This window comes from Choloepus didactylus, chromosome 10 (genome assembly GCF_015220235.1).
Source record: "Choloepus didactylus isolate mChoDid1 chromosome 10, mChoDid1.pri, whole genome shotgun sequence".
NCBI lineage: Eukaryota > Metazoa > Chordata > Mammalia > Pilosa > Megalonychidae > Choloepus > Choloepus didactylus.
This window is the reverse complement of record NC_051316.1, coordinates 86971678-86985600: the sequence shown is the minus strand read 5'-3', so window position 1 is coordinate 86985600 and position 13923 is coordinate 86971678. Positions and strand designations below refer to the sequence as shown.

The 13923-nt window shown below is 38.4% G+C and overlaps 1 protein-coding gene across 1 annotated transcript in view; it reads right to left on the bottom strand.

Annotated features, from left to right (window-relative positions):
• FRMPD1 (FERM and PDZ domain containing 1) overlaps positions 1–10635 on the bottom strand; it is a 146381-nt gene extending 135746 nt beyond the window's left edge. The window contains exon 1 of the mRNA XM_037797314.1: positions 10524–10635. The gene's annotated coding sequence lies outside the window, so the exon portion shown is untranslated. The remainder of the gene's footprint in view (positions 1–10523) is intronic.
• Between the last annotated feature and the right edge of the window lie 3288 nt (positions 10636–13923).

Below are 13923 nucleotides of genomic sequence, written 5' to 3'. Positions count from 1 at the left end.
GAAAAACACTAAACAGACATTTAAAAAATGGAAAATTGGGAAAAATATATGCAGCACATGAAAAACAAGGGAATAATCTCCTTATTATAGAGTATCTAAAATCAATAGTAAAATGATCAACAACCCAATAGAAAAATGGGTGAATGAAAGGAATAGATAGTTTACAGTAAAGCAATAATAAATGGCTCCAACACCTATAAAATTGTTCAGCCTCACTCACAGGAGAGATACAAATAAAGACAACATTGAGATACCATTTGTTAAATATTATAATGGCAAAAATAAAAAAGTTTCAAATACATTGTGCGGTTGAAGATAGGAAACAAATGCATACATTCTTGGTGGAAGTGTAAAGTGAAGAGAAATTTGGCAATACTATGAAAATTTTATAGTGTATACCAATAGCAAAACAGTTTAAACAATCTAAATTCCATCATTAAAGGAAAGAGGAAATAAATTACAACATTCATTCAATGGCATGCTGTGTAACCATAAAAAATAAGAAAGCTCTGTAAGTGCTATGGATTGGCAACACTTTTCATAATACATTGTTAAATTTTAAAAAAGCAATGCAGGGCAGTTAGGAGATACCCAAGTCCTGATCCAAACGCCACAGGATGACAACCCACAGATAAGGCTGAAGCATCTGCTCCAGGCCAAAAGAAATGGATTGGCTTTTATAAAGAGGATTTATTAGGTTACAAATAACATAAGTTCTAAGGCCACAAAAGTGTCCAAACTATGGCATCAACGAGAGGATACCCTTAAATGTACGGGATATTAGAAATGGCTACACCCCCAGTTGGTTTTCACCTTTACAATATGCATTTTAATGATAACAGAATTAATTCTGGCCTCAAAAAGTTACTACGATATTTTAGGTGCGCCAAAATTGGCATCAGAGTGCCAAATCAAGGCCTCTCACAAATTGGCCATGAAGTACTATCCTGACAAAAATAAGAGCCTTGATCCCAGTTGGCCATGGCATGCCATGCCCTTACCAAAAGTAGCCCCAAATACCTAGGTCCCTACCTGATATTCTATAAAAGATGCCCTAAGTTTTATCTTTCAGAAACTTAAATCCACTAGAGTGTTTCTATACCAGACAAATCCTAAAACCCAGAGGCAACAGCCCCTTTAAGATCAACTATCAGATGTGGGCCCCTTCACCATACTGTCGACACCCCCTTTTAATATGAACAAGATAGGGTACTCACTGCCTAGATACCCCTGAAGACGGAGAAAGAGATTAAGTGCAAGGAAGGAGTAGCAACAAACAAGATAAGATTGGACAAAGGTCTATGAATACTTAAATTTTACATAATTATGTATATATATATATTTTTGGATGCTGGGGTGTTGGAATGGCTGCAAGGAGGGAAATGACATGGTGGAACTATAGCCTATAGCATCCCTTGGGATGTGCTCTATAGCTGCTCATTGAATTGTGCCTTGAAGGTTTTCACCTTTCTGTATATATCTTGTATTGCATAATAAGGAAAGAACTGAAATTGTGGAACTATAACCCATAAAAAATTTTGAAATTACCTATATGACTGCTTGTTGAGCTGTACTTTGAGAGTTAATGCATTTCTGTATGTATGTTATATTTTATAATAATGGACATGGATGAAGTTGTGGAACTGTGACCCATGACACGACACTCTGAGATTTGTTCTCTAACTACTTGTGAAATCGTAATTGAAAGTTATCTCTGCTATGTATATATGTTAAAGTTCACAATAAAAATGGGAAAAAATCAAACTAAAAGAGAATAAGGAAAAAAAACAACTAGTAAATGTCTCATACAACATTGTGTGTGAGTCAGAGAAATATATTTACAATATGAAAAAAAGCAAGCCATAATATCTTAAGTATAATTTGCTACCATTTGTATATAAAAAAGGAAGAAAATAGTTCTTTATGAATACACATGAAACCTATAACATTAATTACCTCAGGGAACAGAATGAGGCGGCTGAAAGATAGGAATGAAGATTAGACTTTGTATCTTATGAACTTTGCACTGTGTGACGGTATTTTAAATTTTTAATATTGAAAAACACAATCTTTTAATCCAGCAATTATACTTTTAATAATTAATTCTACAGATGTATTTACATGTGTGCTCCATAGGCACAGAGATATTCAGTGCATAGCTTTATATAATGACAAAAGATTATATAAATGCTCACTAATAGAGAATGGCTTAATAAATTACAGTACAGCCCTACAAGGAATTCTTTATATTCATTAAAAAGAATAAGGGAAGAAGAAGTTGGCAGCACCATATGAACTGATAGAGAACAATTTTAAAGAAAATTTTGAATGAAAAAATACTAGACATAGAATAGTCTATGCAGTGTGCTTATAGCATGCTTGCATGTGCACAGGCTTTTGTGAAGAATGTTCAGGAAACTGTTATTATTGGTTGCCTTTGGGGAAGGGACTGAGTAGCTGAGGGTCAGACATGGGGAGGCAACTTCCTTTTCACTGTATATCCTTTCATACCTTTTGAATTTTTTGCCATGGGCAAATATTACCTAAAATTCTTTAACACATTATGTTCAAAAGTAGGTGTTCCCGTTTGCTAATGCTGTCATTACGCAAAACACCAGAAATGGACTGGCTTTTATAAAGAGGATTTATTAGGTTACAAATAACATAAGTTCTAAGGCCACAAAAGTGTCTGAACTACGGCATCAACGAGAGGATACCCTCACTGAAGGAAGGTCAATGGCATCTGGAACACCTCTGTCAGCTGGGAAGGCACATGGCCAGCGTCTGCTGGTCTTTTGCTCCCAGGTTGCATTTCAAAATGGCTTTCTCCAAAATGTCTCTGGACTTCTGTCTCTCTTAGCTTCTCTCTCTCAGCCTTTGTGCATCTTTGCTTGTTCTCTCAGGGCATTTTTCTCAAAGAACCTGGGGGTCCTCTCTTAGCTTCTCTGGGGCAAACTCTGAGCTTCATCTCTTAGCTTAGCATGTCCAAATGTCCTTCTATCTGCATCTCCCAGTGTCTCCAAGCATTTGGGTCTGTGTCGGCTCTTAGCTTCTCCTGGGAGCAAACTCTGGATTATGTATATCAGCTTCTCTCCAAAACATCGCTCTCAGCTTCTCTTTGCTTCTCCTCTCCATGAAATTCTCTTAAAGTACTCCAGTAATCTAACAAAGAGCCACCCTGAATGGGCAGGGTCCACACCTCCATGGAAATGATCTCATCAAAGTTCTCACCCACAGTTGGGTGAGTCACATCTCCATGGAAACACTCAATCAAAAGTTTCCACACTATAAAGGAGGATACTGACTGTGTTTTAAAACTTCAACTTCTGTGTGAGACCATGGGAAAAGATGTTTATTTGGTGCAGGATCCATATTTTCTGTTTCACACTAACTAATTTAACTTGTATGGTCAGTTGATTCAAACACCATAATTACATAGATCTTAGAATAGGAAATGAGATCTGGTAGGGTTTGTACAAGTTATTGTGGAACCCCAATACATCCCAGAGTAATTTGGGCAGGGAATAAAAATGTATTTGCAGGAAAAAATGTGGAAATATTAAACTTCCCCACCTGGGGAATTACTGATATTCTCAAAAGCATTGAGGACTACCAATTTAGTAGACCAAGCCCTGGATCTTGGGGCTTGCCCTTATGAAGCCTGTTATTGCAAAGAAGAGGCTAAGTCTACTTATAATTGTGCCTAAGAGTCTCCCCTAGAGAACCTCTTTTAATGCTTAGATGTGGCCTCTCTCTCTCTACGCCCACTTGGCAGGTAAACTCACTGCCTTCCCCCCATGTGAGACATGACTCCCAAGAGTGTAAATCTCCCTGGCAATGTGGAACATGACTCCTGGGGATGAGCCTGGACCCGGCATTGTGGGATTAAGAAAGTCTTTTTGACCAAAAGAGGGAAGAGAAATAAAACAAAATAAAGTTTCAGTGGCTAAGAGATTTCAAATGGAGTCAAGAGGTCATTCTGGAGGGTATTCTTATGTGCTATAGATATCCCTTTGTAGTTTTTAGTGTTTGGAATAGCTAGAAGGAAATACCTGAAAGTGCTGAACTGCAACCCAGTAGCCTTTATTCTTGAAGACAATTGTTTAACTATGTATTTTACATGGTGTGACTATGTGATTGTAAAAACCCTGTCATTCACGCTCCCTTTATCCAGTGTATGGACAGATGAGTAGAAAAATGGGGACAAAAATTAAATGAAAAATCGGGTGGGATGGGAGGGGATGGGATGTTTGAAGTGTTCTTTTTTACTTTTATTTTTATTCTTATTTCTATTTATTTTTGGAGTAATGAAAATGTTCAAAAATTGATTGTGTAATTGTGCCTAAGAGCCTCCTCCCGAATGCCTCTTTGTTGCTCAGATGTGGCCCTGTCTCTCTAGCTAAGCCAACTTGAAAGGTGAAATCACTGCCCTCCCCCCTACGTGGGATCAGACACCCAGGGGAGTGAATCTCCCTGGCAACGTGAAATATGACTCCCGGGGAGGAATGTAGACCTGGCATCGTGGGACGGAGAACATCTTCTTGACCAAAAGGGGGATGTAAAAGGAGATGAAATAAACTTCAGTAGCAGAGAGAGTCCAAAAGGAGCCGAGAGGTCACTCTGGTGGGCACTCTTACACACACTTTAGACAACCCTTTTTAGGTTCTAAAGAATTGGCGTAGCTGGTGGTGGATACCTGAAACTATCAAACTACAACCCAGAACCCATGAATCTCGAAGACAATTGTATAAAAATGTAGCTTATGAGGAGTGACAATGGGATTGGGAAAACCATAAGGACCACACTCCACTTTGTCTAGTTTATGGATGGATGAGTAGAAAAATAGGGGAAGGAAACAAACAAACAAACAGACAAAGGTACCCAGTGTTCTTTTTTACTTCAATTGCTCTTTTTCACTTTAATTATTATTCTTATTATTTTTGTGTGTGTGCTAATGAAGGTGTCAGGGATTGATTTAGGTGATGAATGTACAACTATGTAATGGTACTGTGAACAATCGAATGTACGATTTGTTTTGTATGACTGCATGGTATGTGAATATATCTCAATAAAATGAAGATAAAAAAAAAAGAAAGTGGATATGAGGACTTGAAGCAGTTTTACTGTAACTAGATGACAAGAGACGGAAACAGGAAACAGGTCTGTGCAGCAAGAAAAATTACTCAAAGGGAAATATGTGAACTGTGGGAAGAGTATTGTTCATAATGTTAGAAATCTTTAAACTAATGCCTTGAAGATAACACATTTATGCAAACTTGAGCAATGGGGAAGCAAAGTAGTTATTATAGGTTATTTGCCTTTCTGAAGCTCTGCTTTGCTTTGGTATAAAGTGGTGATTTTTTGATGTTTGTGTGTTTCTCGTAGCTTATAGATAACACATATCATGAAATCCGTACATTGAAAGAAACAAAAATTAAACTTTTCATTTAAAAACTAAAAAAAAAAAAAAAAAAAAAAAATTGATTGTGGTAATGAATGCACAACAATATGATGGTACTGTGAACAGCTGATTGTACACTGTGGATGATTGTATGGTATGTGAGTATATCTCAATAAAACTGATTTAAAAAAAAACTGAATTAAAAAAAAATGTTTCCAACCTAAAAGCTACTAGGAAAATAAATCCAAAACCATATTAATGTATATATTTAATTAGATAATTTTTCTACATGAAAAACTATGTACCAGTGTCATTGTAGATGCTCCATGTTTCTTGAACAAATAAATGAATGGATATGGTGTACTATGTTTATATTCCTTGCAAAAAGTAAAGAATTTATTGCCTGTCTCCTCACTAAAAAAAAAAAAAAATCACTGGTCACAGATCACCATAACAAACATAATAATAATGAAAAGTTTGAAATATTATGGGAATTACCAAAATGTGACAGAGATGCAGTGAGCACACGTTGTTGGAAAAATGGCGCCGATAGACTTACTCAACACAGAGTTGCCACAAACCTTCACTTTATAAAAAATGCAATATCTGCAAAGTGCAATAAAGAGAACTGCAATTCAAAAAAAAGTTTCCACCCTAATCAAAAGACTAATAAGTCAGCTGCCACAAGATTGCATTAAAGAACATAGCTTTTCTGGAGACATAATATATCCAAACGGGCACATTAGGGGTCCATGTGTGTTGAGTTAACATTTGCCTCCTCGTAGGATCTGCCTACTAATCTGTTTTTACCAATAGGGTCATATATAACCCTTCTTCTCTCTTCTACCAACAGCTCTTGAGATATTTTTAAATTCTCAGACTTCACTTCTTGGGCCAGCTTCCTTCAGATTCCACAGCTATTCATTCTAGTAGAGGTCCTACCGCATCCTGGTCACCATGGTCACCACTGCTGGATTCTCTCAGGTTTCTAGGCTTTCCTGGAAAGAGCATTATCCAAAGCTGAGCACTGTCATCTGTGCAGTGTAGTGGGCTGTTGTCACTCCTTTGTTATGCTATGACCTTCTCTCTTCTACGGATTCTGCCTTGGATTAGGGAGAGCTGAGCTTCTGCCTCCAGAATACTGAGGCAAGGCTTGCCTAATGTTTTTCCTTTCTTCTAGGAGGGGACAGTGGTCATCCTGCACCTTGTCACCTCTTATTTGAGGCAGAATCTGGATTCACATTGGCTGGAGGAGGAGGCAGTTTAGAACACAAGTTATGCCTGCTTGAAAACATGAATCCATGAAAGATTTAAGAATATGGGAAACGCCAAGTTGGTTCAGATTACAATTGAAAGGGACTGTGTATGTGAAATTGGCTCTGACTGGTATTGGGAAAGAGCAAGGAGAATCCACAATGGTTAAAGGTGTGCTCAGTCATACTAGGTTTCTTTTCTCACCCATCTGGGCTCTGCATATTTATAAGGATGTCTTGGAGCCACTCTGAGAAGGGCAAGACAGAGAGGCAAGGTGGACTTCAGAGGCCTCGCCGAGCACCTCTACTCAAGACACCACCATGAATCTACCTTAGGCTTTCTTGGACCTTTCTTTTCTTTTCTTATGTATATATTATATATACATACACATATAATGTATAGAATACATATATATAATATACACACACATATATATATTACTAGAGAGTTGGTAGCTTTATGGAAAAATCATGCAGAAAATACAGAGTTCCTATAACCCCAACCCCTGCTATAATTAACATCTTGCTTTAGTATGGGACCTTTGCTATAACTGATGAAAGAATACTATTATAATTGTACTAATAGCTATAGTCCCTAGTTTACATTAGGGCTTTCATTTCTTTTTAAATATTCTTACTTTTTCTGATTATAAAGATAATTCACATCCATGGCATAAAATTTAGAAAATACAGAAAAGTTTAGAAAAGCACACCACATACCACAGCCTTTTGCTATTTATATCTATTTTGTATTTTACAAAATTGACTGGCTAACATACAGTTTTGTATTCTACTCTTCTGACTGAACATTTTATCTTAACATTTTTTCACATTAAATGTTTTTCAAAAACTTGCTATGCTTCACAATAGTCATTCATGCAGGTGTACTGTAATTTATTTAACCATTTACCTATTTTTAGGCATTTTAATTGTTTCCATTTTTCCTTCTTGATTATGTCCTTACAGTAAATTTCTAAAGTTGAACTCCTTAGTCAGAGAGCACTTGACATACATTGTTAAACTGCAATCCAGAAGAAATGTATTGATTTACTGGGCATACAGAGGTGCCCATTTCACCTCACCTTTGTGAAATTGGGTGTGATCATAAAAAGAAAGTTTGCTAATTTTATAGGATAAAATTTCTTCTCACTACTTTTTAAATTTTACTTGCATTTATTTGATTACTAGTAAAGCTAAATGTAGTTTCATGTGCTTATTGATATTTAAAATTCTTATATGAATTATTAGCTTAATTTGTGGTCTTGGTCTTATCTGAATGTTGCTCAGATTTCAGGGGAGCTGTACAAAGTGGCCCACCCAATATTATTGCTCTCAGAATTTATATTAATCAAGCAACATTACAATTGTTAATATTATGTTTTTATATAAGCACCTTTACCCAGTACTTGCTTCTCTCATGGAGCAGCAATAAATGAAAGGTGTCAGCGCTGCTGCTTGTATATTAAAAAGTACAGACTTCAATTGCCCTCTATTGTATTCCATGAGGCTAGTTGAGCCTACAAGGATCCTGACACAGAAAATAAGGATTACAGAAGATGTATCTTCATGTTTAGTAGTAAGTGTTCTCTGTAGTAATTAGAATAATTATATTACATGGCTCTGCAAAGGCAAGGAAGGATTCTTTCTATTTCACTGTGTGTGTGGGGGGGGGGGGGGGGGGAGACCAGGCCAGGAGGCAAGGGGTATATACTCAGCCTTGGACTGGGAGTTGGAATGTCTGGATTCCAGTCCTAGCTCAACCTCTAAGATCATCACTAGGCTTACTTGTCCCAGAGCTTGAAACAGGCCCTGGATATCTTGCAAATAACCCACTTACTTTACAGATGAGGAAACTGAGGTTCTGGGAGCAGAAGGACATTGGCAAAGGTCATGAGTTTCTTTTTCATGGAAACAGCTATTTTGAGAACAGGCTATTGATCTACCTGGCCTGTTAGTGCAGACAGCACACTAGAACAACAATGGATGCAGCCATGGGTCATTTGCTCATACACAGGGGTCTACCCAGGTGATCCTGGAGGTTTTTGCCAAGCTCTGATACCCTGTGTGTTATTGATGGGAAGGTTACCTCTGTATTCCAGGCACAGACGAAGTTCCAGTCTTGTATAAGATTTCACAAGCTGTAGTCCCTGGGAGAACTAGCCTGTGGGTGGCTGAATATGCTTGCTCATCATTACCAGAAAAATAAAACAAACTGTTGTGGAGTTTTTTTGTCTCACGTACAAATCAGTGGTGCCACCTTCAAAGTGTGCAGCAAGCACCTTAAATTTGCTTACAAACTGCCCTGCAACTTTAAAATTTGGACCAAATCAGCAAAGGGAGCCTGTCCAGCTAACCAGAAAATAATGGGGATTGTCCTTCCATTGGCCTTTAGCTTCTGCAGGGGCTGCTGGGACATAAACACCCTCTGTTCAGGAAGATGTGTTCTTAGGAAGTGTGTAAAGTGACAGCTTTGTACCAAACACTGCAGAGACTGCTTCACTCTGTTGTAAGAAAGCATTATTACCAATCAGAGGGGGAATCTCAGACATACAGAGAAAGACAATGGCAGTCTTCAACTCCCTGAAGGTCCATGAGGTACAGGTCAGATTATGTTTGCTCTGTATGGTCTCAGAGGGCAGGGCCACAACCAAGGGAGGAAGTGGCTGGGAGGCAGAGCTGGAATCACGGAAGGAAGAACTTTAGGGGCTAAATCACGCTTCCATGTTCTCTAGTGCCTGTTTCCTGTTGAGGCACATAGAGAAGGTCATATCTTGCCTCAAGCTCAGACACTAATGGCAAGGCTCTGAGGGTTCCAGGTTCATCCTCTCTTAGACTGTCAATGGTGGTAGCATGACTATACAACCAATGAGAGCAAAACTGGCTCCATCAAATACAATGTTGGTAAACACAATACAGTATTATCTGTAGAGGGGAGCAACTTTATCTGTACCCTATGTCATTATCTCTTTACTCAAACCTGGGCCCCCAAAGAATTCTTGACTTCTTCTTGTCCTTGTTCTCTACATCCAACCACCAAGTTTTATCAATTCTACCCCTAAAATATTTCTTGCAGTCATTCCCTATTTCTCTATCACACTGCCACTACCCTTCCTTATTGCTTGATTGCAGCTCTGAAACAACTTCCCTAACTCCTTTCCCCACCTCCCATGTCACCTCTCCTAGGCCAGCCACCACACTGCTACCAGAGTGCCTACCAAAACACAGCTCTAATCTTATCACTCTCTTGCCCAAAACCTTGTAGTATCTCATTCATTCATTCAATAAACATAGACTGATTACCATCTATGTATGCTTAGCACTGGGAATACAATGGTAAACAAAGCAGATATTGCACCAATCTCATGATGCTTACAGTCTGTTGCACACTGAATTCTGGCTTGCATTCAGGACCCTCTAAATATGGCCCAACCCACCATTCAGGTCTTCTCACCTATTACCTCCTCTGTGTGCCACAGGCACATAGAGACAGACCAACCCAGTCAATATCCTGAAGGTGGCCCATACATTCCAGTCTCCCTGGCCATGCTAATGCTGGCCTTTCTACTTAGAATCATGTCTAAATCTTACCCATCTTTTAAGTCCCAGAGCTAATGTTGCAGTTTCTATGAAGTCCTCCTTGATTCTCTCCATGCCTCCCTGCAACCATAGTGGATATCAATCTCCTCTCCCAGAGTTTTTATTGTATCTGTACCCTAAGGTTTTCACTCATGAGATCCACATCTGTAGCACCTTTTAGGCCAGGGCTCTGGAAGGGCAGAGTCCTTAGCAGGTGAACTGAGCCTGAGGATCCAGGCACCTGTGCTTTTTAGAGTCCCTGTTTAGTTTGTTCTGCTTCCCTCTCCTCTCACCTGGGGACAGGGCTCTGAATGGCATTCCAGGAAGCTCCTCATGAAGGCAAAGTTCTCCAGGAACAGTGGAAAAGATAATGCAAAGGCCTCTTCTAAACCTGAAGAAACTGAGTGATATCCTGTAAAAGAAGGCAGAGTATGGTTCTTTCCTAAGAGCTTACAAACCAACCTCCTTCACCAGTAATGTTCTTTCCCCATTGCTCTTATAATTCAAGGCAACTCAAATGCTACCTCCTCCATGAAGTCTTCCTGGGACCCTTTAGTCTTAATCAAGTTTGCACTGAATTACAGTCTACATCTTTTTGTTTCAGCCTTAGACTACAACTTCTCTGAGGGCAGGGGTCCTCTGTTTCCAGCTCTCAGCATAGGAGCTTTCAGATCATCAATCAATAAATCAATATTTTTAAATATTTGAACTAATATAAAAATTAAAACCTTCCTAACTGTCAAATAATTTTTATCAGTTAATATAGGTAAGGATGATAAGCAGATTGAAGGTTGTAAAATGTATATAAAGTACACTGGAGTTTCAAAAAGAAGGATTTTGGTTGTCCTGTCTCTGGCCTAAAAGGATTAAATATCAGAAAAACCTATCAATTTATCATATTTTTATACAAACCTGAAGGCAGTTATAGAAATAATAAAATTATGAACAATGACAACAAAAACAAAATAGCTAACTTTTACCATGGACCAGGCATTTTATTGAGACCACATATGCACAATCCCATTAAAATTTTGTAGCAACTCTATAAAACAGATCCTGTAAATATCCCTACCTTGTGGATAAAGAAACAGGCTCAACGAGATTAAGTGACTGGCTCATGGTTTCACAGACAGTAAACCATAGAGCCAGGTGAGAGGGCACTATATCCTTTAGCCGGGCTGTGGTCTCAGACTTCCATCCAGACCTAGTGAATCAGAATCTCCAGGTGACAGATTGGAAATGTGTGTTTTAACAAGAAATATAGGTGTTTCTTGGGATCAGGAAAGTTTGGGCCACACTGGGATAGGGGAAGAACTTAGAACATGACCAAGAATCAGGAATCTGGGTTTCTTCTTTTTCTTTTTAGTTATCTTTTTTAAAAACAAAATATAATTCACATACCATAATTTTAAATTGTATAACTCATTTTTTTTAGTATATTCACAAAATTGTGCAGCCATCACCACTTTCAAATTCCAGAACATTTTCATCACTCCAAAAAGAAACCTACTACCCATTAACAGTTGCTCCCCATTCCCTCTGCCCCCTGGTCTCTGGCAACCATTAATCTACTTTCAGTCTCTATGTTGGACATTTCATATAAATAGGATCATATAATATGTGGCCTTTAGTTTCTGGCTTCTTTCACTTAGCATGTTTTCAAGGTTCATCTATGTTGTAGCATATATTAGTACCTCATTCCTTCATCCATTCATCAGCTGATGGACATCTGAGTTGTTTCCACTTCTTGATTATTATAAATAATGCTGCTGGGAACATTCATGTACAAGTTTTTGTGTAAACATGTTTTCAGATTTCTTGGGTATGCATCTAGGAGTGGGATTGTTGTGTCACATGACAACTCCGTGATCAATCTTTTGAGGAAGTGCCAAAGTATTTTCCACAACAGTTACAACATTTTATATTTCCAACTTCAATGTTCCTTTCACATAGGTAACAAACCTCCATGAAAAGTAAATGATGAGAGCCCACTTGCTTATAAGAGATTAAATTAAGCCAAATTCAACTGATTTTATCTATACCAGTTTTGCTTTTGATCTGCAACCAACCAAGGAACCTTCAATTCTAGGCTTTGTTCTTCCTTTAGATGATGTGGAGACTTCAGGGATGTTATTTAAATTCACTGGGCCTGTTTTCACATTTGTAGGACAATAGGATTTGACCTGCATGTAAAATATCTTCCTCTCAAAAATACTAAGATTCCCATCTGCTTTGCCTGCCTCACAAGATGTCTGTGTAGGAATACTGTATAAAGAAGCACTCAGCATAACTCAAGGGATGGTCATCACTGAAGTCCTTCCCATTTCAGGTCCCAGAGCCAGGTCGGCCCCACTGAAGGGAGCCCTGCAGAAGCACCAATAATGCAATGCCAGGGAAGGAGACCCCAGGCTAGGACAGCAGATGGTGTAACGGAAGGTCAGAGGGCAGTCTCTCAGTCTTCCTGTCAGCACGGTGCTCTGAGACTCTGCTCATGTTAATCAGCTTCTCCCTATGTGGAATTTAGTTCAGTGGGAGATCGGAGTGACAAGTGATAGACACAAGGGATTATGACGAAGACCCCTTTAGCAACAACAGAAACTTTAGCAGGGTGAGCCTCACTCTTCCCATAGCAACAAAGACAAGTTGCATACTTGGTCTCTGCTCTCAGTCTTCACCTGGGAACTCCCCAATTAGTTCTGTAGGAGTATGAGGTCCAGGGCCTCCCACAGTGAACATAGGAGGAAAGAAGGAGGTAGGGATGGAGAAGAGCTCAGTGGATTTCCTGGTAACAATTTCTTTTTATGAGGAATAACTATATTTATGACACTAGTAGAGTTTTCAATCTAGAATTGTCTGCTCGATTGCCTTCCATCAAGAGTCTGAAAAAATGAAAAAAAAAAAAAAAGTGGGATTGCTAAGCACTCATTCCTGGATTCTCTAAATCTTTTCTCTGTATCAAATCAGGCTATCAGAAAGCTACATTCTAGGTCTACATTCTTTTGACACTTCATAGAAATAATTTCAATAAAAATATGAATCAATAAAGAGTTATTACAAATCAATAAGAAGCAATGGATAAGTAACTCACATTAAACCTCTAAATGAATGAAAAGCACTCAACATCTTTCCTATCATCTCTTTTCTAAGGAGAGCTGTTCTGGTATCAGGAAAGTCCTTTTCTGATAAAGGAGACATGTGTGAGTATTCATCCTTTGAGGAACCAGAACAAAACTAAATTTCTGACAATAAAATAAGAGAGAAATAGAGAAGATCTCAAAATACAGAAAGCCAGAGTCAGTCAAGCTAAGTGCCGTGGGGAGAAGTAAGTAAAAGAGAACAGAACATTGAAGGCAACGATATACCAAAAGCATAATTCATCACGATCAAGTGGGGCTTATCCTAAGTAGGCTGGTTCAACATCAGAATCAATCAATTTAATTTACCATATCAGAAAAATAAAGGAAAACCATGTGATCATCTTAACAGATGCAGAAAAGGCATTTGATAAAATTTACGATTCATTCATGATAAAACCTCTCAAGAAGAGAACTCCCTCAATCCAGGAAAGGACATCTACAAAACATCTACAGCTAACACAATACCTGATGGTGAAAGAAAGAATATTTTCTCACTAAGACTGGGAACAAGGCAAGGTTGTGCACTCTCACCATTACTATTCAACATCATATGGAG